Here is a 7,346-nt window from a genome sequence, read left to right on the forward strand (position 1 = left end):
TACATGGGCTCCTAATGAGATATCAAATACCACCTTGTATTTTACTCTTTGGACTAAAATATAATTTATAAACGGTACTTTTTAATACAACTCAATCTTTAGTTGCCCATACAATGTGTCTTCCATTGGACTGATCAATTATGTGCATAATTTAATATTTTATTTGAGTCATATGATAGTAACTAAATTTATCCCGAAGGATGTAGTGGATGTTACTTAGAGTTCACAAAACAATCTTGTAAAGAACCAACGAGCAATAGTTCTGCGTCCTGTAGAGCAATCTTATGAAGACCGCAGGGCAATGGCACTTAAGGCTTGCTATACTAGCAATTAATACTTTAAGCAAGTTAATGGGTCCTTAGAGTCTAAGCATGCATGATGAACCCTAAGTTTTCTAAGCATATTTACATTATTCCTTCTTTTCATACTTTGACAAGTTACAAAATTATTAAAATAAACTTTGACAAATTATTGATTATAATTGGGTATTAATAAATCTACTTAGTTTTAGATTTTTATGCGAGTCACATATGTAATGTTCAAGTATAGTGATGGCGTGTCCTTTTGGATGAGTTTAGTGATTAACACATGAGGTATTATCATAATGAAGTCTGGAGTTCGAATTTCGGTAAAGCCAAGATAAATACCTCCCTTATGTGCTAGTCACTATTCTAAAGGCTAGTAGCCGCCCGTGATTTACCTCCTTCGTGTTGACCTTGGGACGGATTTGTGTGGGGGGGGCCGAGGGCGAGCGTATTCGCCTTTTACCAAAAAAAAAGTATAGTGATGGCTTGATTATTAATTAATTAAATTAATTGAGGTTAAATTAATAATGAAGTTTAAATTTAATTAAGGTTAAATTATGCTAAAGAAAATAATGATTTTAGGAGAAATCATTATGATTTTGAAAACACAATAATTTTTTATAAAACTTTTGTCTTTGAGTGTTCATTTAACACAAAAGATAATGATTTTATACTATCCGTTGACTTTGAGCATCTTTTTTAATCAACATCTTTTACAACCATTTTTCAAAACTGCTATTTTTAAGCGATTTTGTTTTACAATAATAGTTGGAATAATGTGGCAATGAATCATTGTCCATTAGAATCTCACTTTATTTAAATTACAATGGGAATAACGCTGCAAAAATCGACGTTAATTTTTTTTTTTTTTTAAAAGCCAGATCGCGCCCAAAATTTCCTCCCGTGCCCAAAATTTTAGCAGTGTCCTTATTTTATCACGGTCCCATGTCGCCCCCTTTCATTTTTTTAAAAAACTTTTTATCAAACAAAAAAAAAAAAAAAAAGGGGTCGTTTCCTTATTTACCAAAAGAATTATCTTAGTTTCAAAATTATAAAAAAAAAACATCAAAAATAATAATATTATTCCTTTCCTACCACTCTCGTCAACCTCCTAAATCACCTCTCCAGATATTGTTTTCAATGTATCCCCTCATGGATCTGATATGAGAAAATATCATACCCAATGTGAGCCTTATTTGATCTAATATCAAGCCCTACGTGAGTATGATATTCTCCATATTAGACCTAATGTGTCCTCTCGGGGTGTTGCGATGGTTAAGACATGGGGTGTTGCCACATGAGGTCTTGGGGTCGAAACTCTGTGTGACCGAGCATAACCTCCTCCATGTCTTGGCTATTTGCACTAATGGCTAGTAGTCATCTGTGATTTACTCGCTTTTTGTCACATATCAGACTTAATGTGGGCATGATATTGGACCATATCAGGTCCATTGTAGGTTTGATATGTGATCATATCAGGCTCAACGACCTGATATGGAAAAATATCATATCCTTTTTAATCCTCAAGAGGAGAGATGTATTAGAAAATAGCGGGAGAGAGGGGATTTAGGAAATTAGCGGGGAGGGTAAGAAAAGAATAATATTATTTTTAGTGTTTTTTTTTGTTAGTTTTAAAATTAGGGTGGGTAAATAAGAAAACGCCCAACAGTCAATTTTTTTTGTTAACCTAAACTTCCCCATTCGCAGCTTCTCCTTTCCTCTCCGCATCGCGTCACGATCTTCTTCTATCGCCGACGAGGGGTCACCGACGAGGAGGCTGGCGACAAGGAGGCCGTGAGCGCTGGCTGCTCAAGAGGTAATCGCTGCCTCACCAACGCATGAGGCTGTCGTTGACTTGCCAAGCAATGAGCGATTTCGGAAGATATGTTGTCTCTCTGGTCAGCTCTTTCATGCCCCCACGGGCGGGATCAGCTGGTTAGATGCCTACAGCTTACCAATGAAGTCGTGGGGTCGAAGGTCGCCAGTTACACACGGGGATAAAACTCTGGTTGCTGCGCCAAAAATTCTTTCGACCCCAGTCACCTTTCCTGCCCAGCATTAATCATGATTTACTTCCTCTGAAATTTTGTGGGACCGGGGCCAGGGAGCCGGGGTCAGGGAGCCGCTAGGGTGATGATTTCACCTTTTTGCCAAGTGTGCAGGCTGTTTGCCAACGTCTATGGAAGAAGGGCCCACTGAATGATCGATTAAACAAGTTAGTCAAATGCTCGATTTTGGCTCGTAGTGCAAGGTGGCCTTCTGTTCAACCTACAAGTTGCAGGCATGGCGGATATGAACAAAGAGAATGGTCCTTTGGGCGAGGAGGAGTTTGGTGGTTGAATTGTTTCACGAATCATTTAGGTTAGTTCGGATGTTTCCTCCATGCATTTGGTTTCTCATTCTTCCTTCCTTTGATGTTGTTGTTTCCTCATCATTGTATTTATGTTGTAGGAATTGGAATGATGAAGTTCACAGCTGCAGCAAGAGAACCCATTGATGTGGTTTCTGCAATTGATAAATGCTCAAAAAGGTTTCACTTTTTCTTTTGTCTCTCTTCTACTCTTCTTTAGGTTATTGTATGAATGAAAACCTTCAGTTTTCTTTGATTGAGTTGTTTGTGGATCCTTTTAAACGAAATTGCTTCTACTAGATTTGATCGAATCTAGGATATCCCTTAAATGGTTAATGTACAATATTTCTTTGAAATGACCATGATTGTGAAAAGAGAATCAAGAAAGATATGCTCCAATCATTTCATCATGTTATTGTGGTAAAGCTCTTTCCCCTTTTCTTCCTTTTTGTATTACTTTATGAGGTTCCAAATTGTTTTTTGGCTCCCTGATGTATGCAAAACTTAGTTCCATTTGCATTTATGAATTCACCAATAGTTTTTTGAAACCAATTTGTATGATCTTTCTTATTGCACTGGACTCCACATTTGAAATGGTTACAAGGATAAAGAAGAAGACATTCTAGCTGAAATGAACAAAAGGTCATCGCCCAAATATCTGATTGAAAGCTCTTTAAAGAAAGAGGTAATATTGAAATTGTTCAAATGAATCTTGAGCATGTAGAACTATTTATTCATAGACAGCATCTCAGAGTCTCACTTCCTCAATGCAGATCCTACAACTGGAAAAATGGCTTAAAGATCAGATTGTGGTATGTCGGGCATCGAAAAAGCACTGCGGCGTGAAATTTCTTCTGTCGATGAATCATCTACTAATTACATCCCAAAATTAAGCTCTTTCTTTGCTTAGCAGCATCCCTTTCCTTCACTGGTATGACATTGATGCCTTTCAGTTGCTTCTTCATATATATCTATATATATTTCGATTATGATGAAAAATGACTACATAAAGAATCAGTATAAACTAGTAATTCAGATTTCGCAATTGGCTCATCCAAAATTTTCCAATGTCAGACAACAAAGGAACTAATAAGAGAGATTGCAATGTTAGAGTTAGAGGTTGTGCATTTGGAACAACATTTTTTTTCCCTCTACCAGTGAGCATTGAGCAACAAATACCCAATGCACAACCCCATGCTACCGAAGATAAAACTACAAGGGAAATTCTTCAAGCAATTTTGTTTGTTTGGGGCAACTATATCTTCAATTGGATCGTGGAATTTTAGTTGCTTAGCTGAAGGAGACTAAATTTCTTTTCTTTTTGACTTTGTAGATATGGGCAATCGAAGAGCACTCCGGCATATAAGGAATCTTGTGGGTGAACCACCATATGTTTGTGCGATCAGCAAGAAGTATGTATGAAAAAAAGGGAAACAGATTTCTTTTGTTAAATTGTCTTCTCCTACCAATCTTATTGGTATTTCTCCCTTTACCTTTAGTAGCAAGAGTGGTTTGCATGAGCATAATACAACATATATAGCTCGACGGCCAATGACAAGGTTGATTTGAATCATTGTTTAGCTTCCATTTTTTTTTTTTTGTATATTATGTTGTTTTAATTGAATGGATTGTTGTCTGGAAATTTGCAGAGACATTGGCAAGCAAACAACAAGCTTCTCAGAAGGTAAATTTGCATACAATTACCAACCAATCGCTAAAGCTTTTTGCAAATATCAAAACACTACTTTCTCAATAAAGAGCTCAATTTCATAAGTGGATCTAATTAACAACAGAATGAGCGAATTGGGAAAAAGAACCAGGAGAAAAAACCTAATCATTACTAACCAGTTCAAATTGTTTGAATATTTGTATTGAGATAGAAGAGGATGGCACCATGGTTGATGAGATGGAAGAAATAGTTTGTTCTGAATTTATCTTCATTGTTTTCTTCTTTTCTTTTTTGCTTTGAACAGATGTATCATACTATTACTGAACGAACCTTATCTTTTCATGCATGAAAGTAGACAAAAGATGAGCAGAGCTTGCACATGGCCTAATGACCTAAGGATATCTTATATGAAATTGCAGCAAATGCATGATGGATGTAATTCTGCTGTGAGGCCAACAAGTAAGAGCAACATGATTCTAACTTTCTCAATGGTCAATGTTGCATAATGGAACTTGCAGATTCCTATTCTGTATTGTTTGCTAGTGAATTTGCTATGAAGAAGAGTGTATTGTAATCATGTGTGAACTGTGGATAATGTAGGTTTTAGAGTCAAAGTGATCAACCTGCATTAATTTTAGTGTCCAAATATTAGATTCTAAGTTGTTAAGATTAGACCTCAAGGAGCCCTCCTGACCTTTTCTTGCACTTGACCTTCCATCAGACTTCAACTCCTAGCGTGTTTAGCATTTGCATTCCAAATTCATTACTTTTCATATGCAACAAGCTTAGAGTCTTTACCATGCATAAATTCTTAGATTTAGGGGGTGTTTGGTTGATGGGTTTGGGAATGAGAGAATGGAATGATAGTAAAAAATAGTGTTTGGATTGTGGGTTTGGGAATGATATTTTGGGAATGATTATTAGATTTATGAGAATCACCAAACCCATATAACTTGATGGGTTTCATTTCCATTCCTATTCTCATTCCATCCTATTATCAAATTCATACCCATAGTCATTCACATCATTTAACCAAACGCCCCCTTAGTGTTTTTAGCTTGTTTTTGGCTCTGTGAACTGTTGTGATAACGGAACCCATTGTCTACTTGTTTTATTTATTCACTTTTATTATCATTTGTCATTGATTTGATTTGGTATTTTAGTTGATATATAACTCGACTTCAACTCATAAAGATTTTACACTGATTGTAGTTTACTTGGTTTTCCTCCATACCAAAGTCAATTGACAGGTTATTATACAAATCAAGAATGTTAAATTCCCCAAATTTGTTCTATTTTAATTGAAATATCATTGCTTCCTAAAGATGACAGTGATCCAATGATTCTTTGTTGGGTTTGGTATGAAAGAAAAAATTGCTTATTTGGTATCTACACTTTTATTTTTTGTGCAAAAGCTGTTACACTATTTGTCTTTATCTCATCCTAACAGTTGAGGCTCAGGGTTTGATATCATTTCTCCATGTCAAAAATATTTTAATTGGCTACTATATGAAGCAAGTCTATTTTTTCCTCTAATTATTTCTATTTTAACTAATATTTTTCTCATTTTAAAAGTACATGATGATTTGTTGTCGACTTGATAAAAGAAGAGAAAGTTTATTTATTATGTGTATTTTTTGTTTGAGTAAATTCTTAATTATTTTCTATTTATTTCAGGTTCTTTATAACATTGCTGTTGCAGAATACTTTCGAGATGGTTGTATTGATCTTAGGAATCTCCTTGATGTATTAAAAGAGGTTAAAGTAAGTTTACTAAATCACATGTAATTGATTTTTTGGATTAATTTATGAAGAAATTTTCTTCATGTATTTTTTTTTCCTATTTGCTTAACTTTTGGTTGGCCTGCTCTTTATAGTTGAAGAGAAATAATTCCTTTGTCCAACTTTTCTTTATTGCACAGCACATGTATGCATCCTTTACGTTATAGTTAAACTTTCATCATAATTAATACACATCTAATAGTGAGGGCGAGACAGTGTTATTTAATTGATGTTACAGGTCTGGCATGTACTAAGCAATGAAGAGGATGTTGAAATAGTCCCATCATCCCCAACCCGGTCATGAAAGGTCCTTGTTGAAGCTGCCACTCGAGAATGGTTATTCATAATTCTTTTGGTTTAGTGAGCCTTCGTTTTGCAACTAGCTCATTCATCATATGTGTAGGTGTGTAGTTGTTTTGTTACCCACGTTGTATATATGTTTGTTAAGGTGATCATTTAAAATAGGTTGATGTATATTCTATTGCTACAAGTGTTGTATATATTGCTTGTACTTCATAGTGATGCATTGTCTCGTATACTTTTTTTTTTCCTACTATTCTTTCTTATGTCGAATGATGCATATTAATTTGGTAAGGTATTAAAATTTTAAATGGTTTAACGATTTTAAGTTAATTAACAAATTTATATTTAATTTTGAATTAATTAGGTGGGTTTAAATTGAGTTTAAGCTAAGTTAAATTTATTAAATTTAGTTAATAAATAGATATGATTAAAGTCATTAATTAATTTTAAAATATTTGATTGAGTTTTATTTGTTAATTAGTGTCAAATCATTTAAGTTAATTAATTATGTTTTAGTTAATTTAAGTATGTTAGTTTAACTAATTAAGATTATTTAATTAAATTATGTTGATTAGTTAATTTTGAATAATTAAAATTAATTAAATGAGTTAAATTAATTAGATTAATTAACTTTAATTAATTTAGTTTTAATTGATTAAATGAGTGAATTAGATTGGTTAAACTAATTTTTAATTATGTTCATATCTCCATTTTTAGATTTTCAATAAGAGAATTGTATAGATTTTGTGTGATGATTGTCAATTTTGACTTTAGGGATTTAGTTTGAATTCTAATGATTGATTGATATTTGAGTTAGATTTAGATTTAGATATAATCGTTAGTCAATTAAGTGCACAATTTAAAAATTAGCTTACAGGTTATGACGAGGCACATAGACTTTCTTGGGTATTGGAGCAACGATGATTTCCAGACAAAG

The 7,346-nt window shown here is 33.8% G+C and overlaps 1 long non-coding RNA gene across 1 annotated transcript; it reads left to right on the plus strand.

Annotated features, from left to right (window-relative positions):
- The first annotated feature begins 4,004 nt into the window (after positions 1–4,004).
- Positions 4,005–6,569, plus strand: LOC121987775. The gene is made up of 5 exons (XR_006113722.1): positions 4,005–4,067; positions 4,155–4,214; positions 4,305–4,339; positions 4,680–4,783; positions 6,002–6,569. It is a non-coding gene; the product is annotated as an uncharacterized LOC121987775 (long non-coding RNA).
- Positions 6,570–7,346: the final 777 nt, after the last annotated feature.

The sequence above is a fragment of the Zingiber officinale genome, chromosome 5B (assembly GCF_018446385.1).
Source record: "Zingiber officinale cultivar Zhangliang chromosome 5B, Zo_v1.1, whole genome shotgun sequence".
Lineage (NCBI taxonomy): Eukaryota > Viridiplantae > Streptophyta > Magnoliopsida > Zingiberales > Zingiberaceae > Zingiber > Zingiber officinale.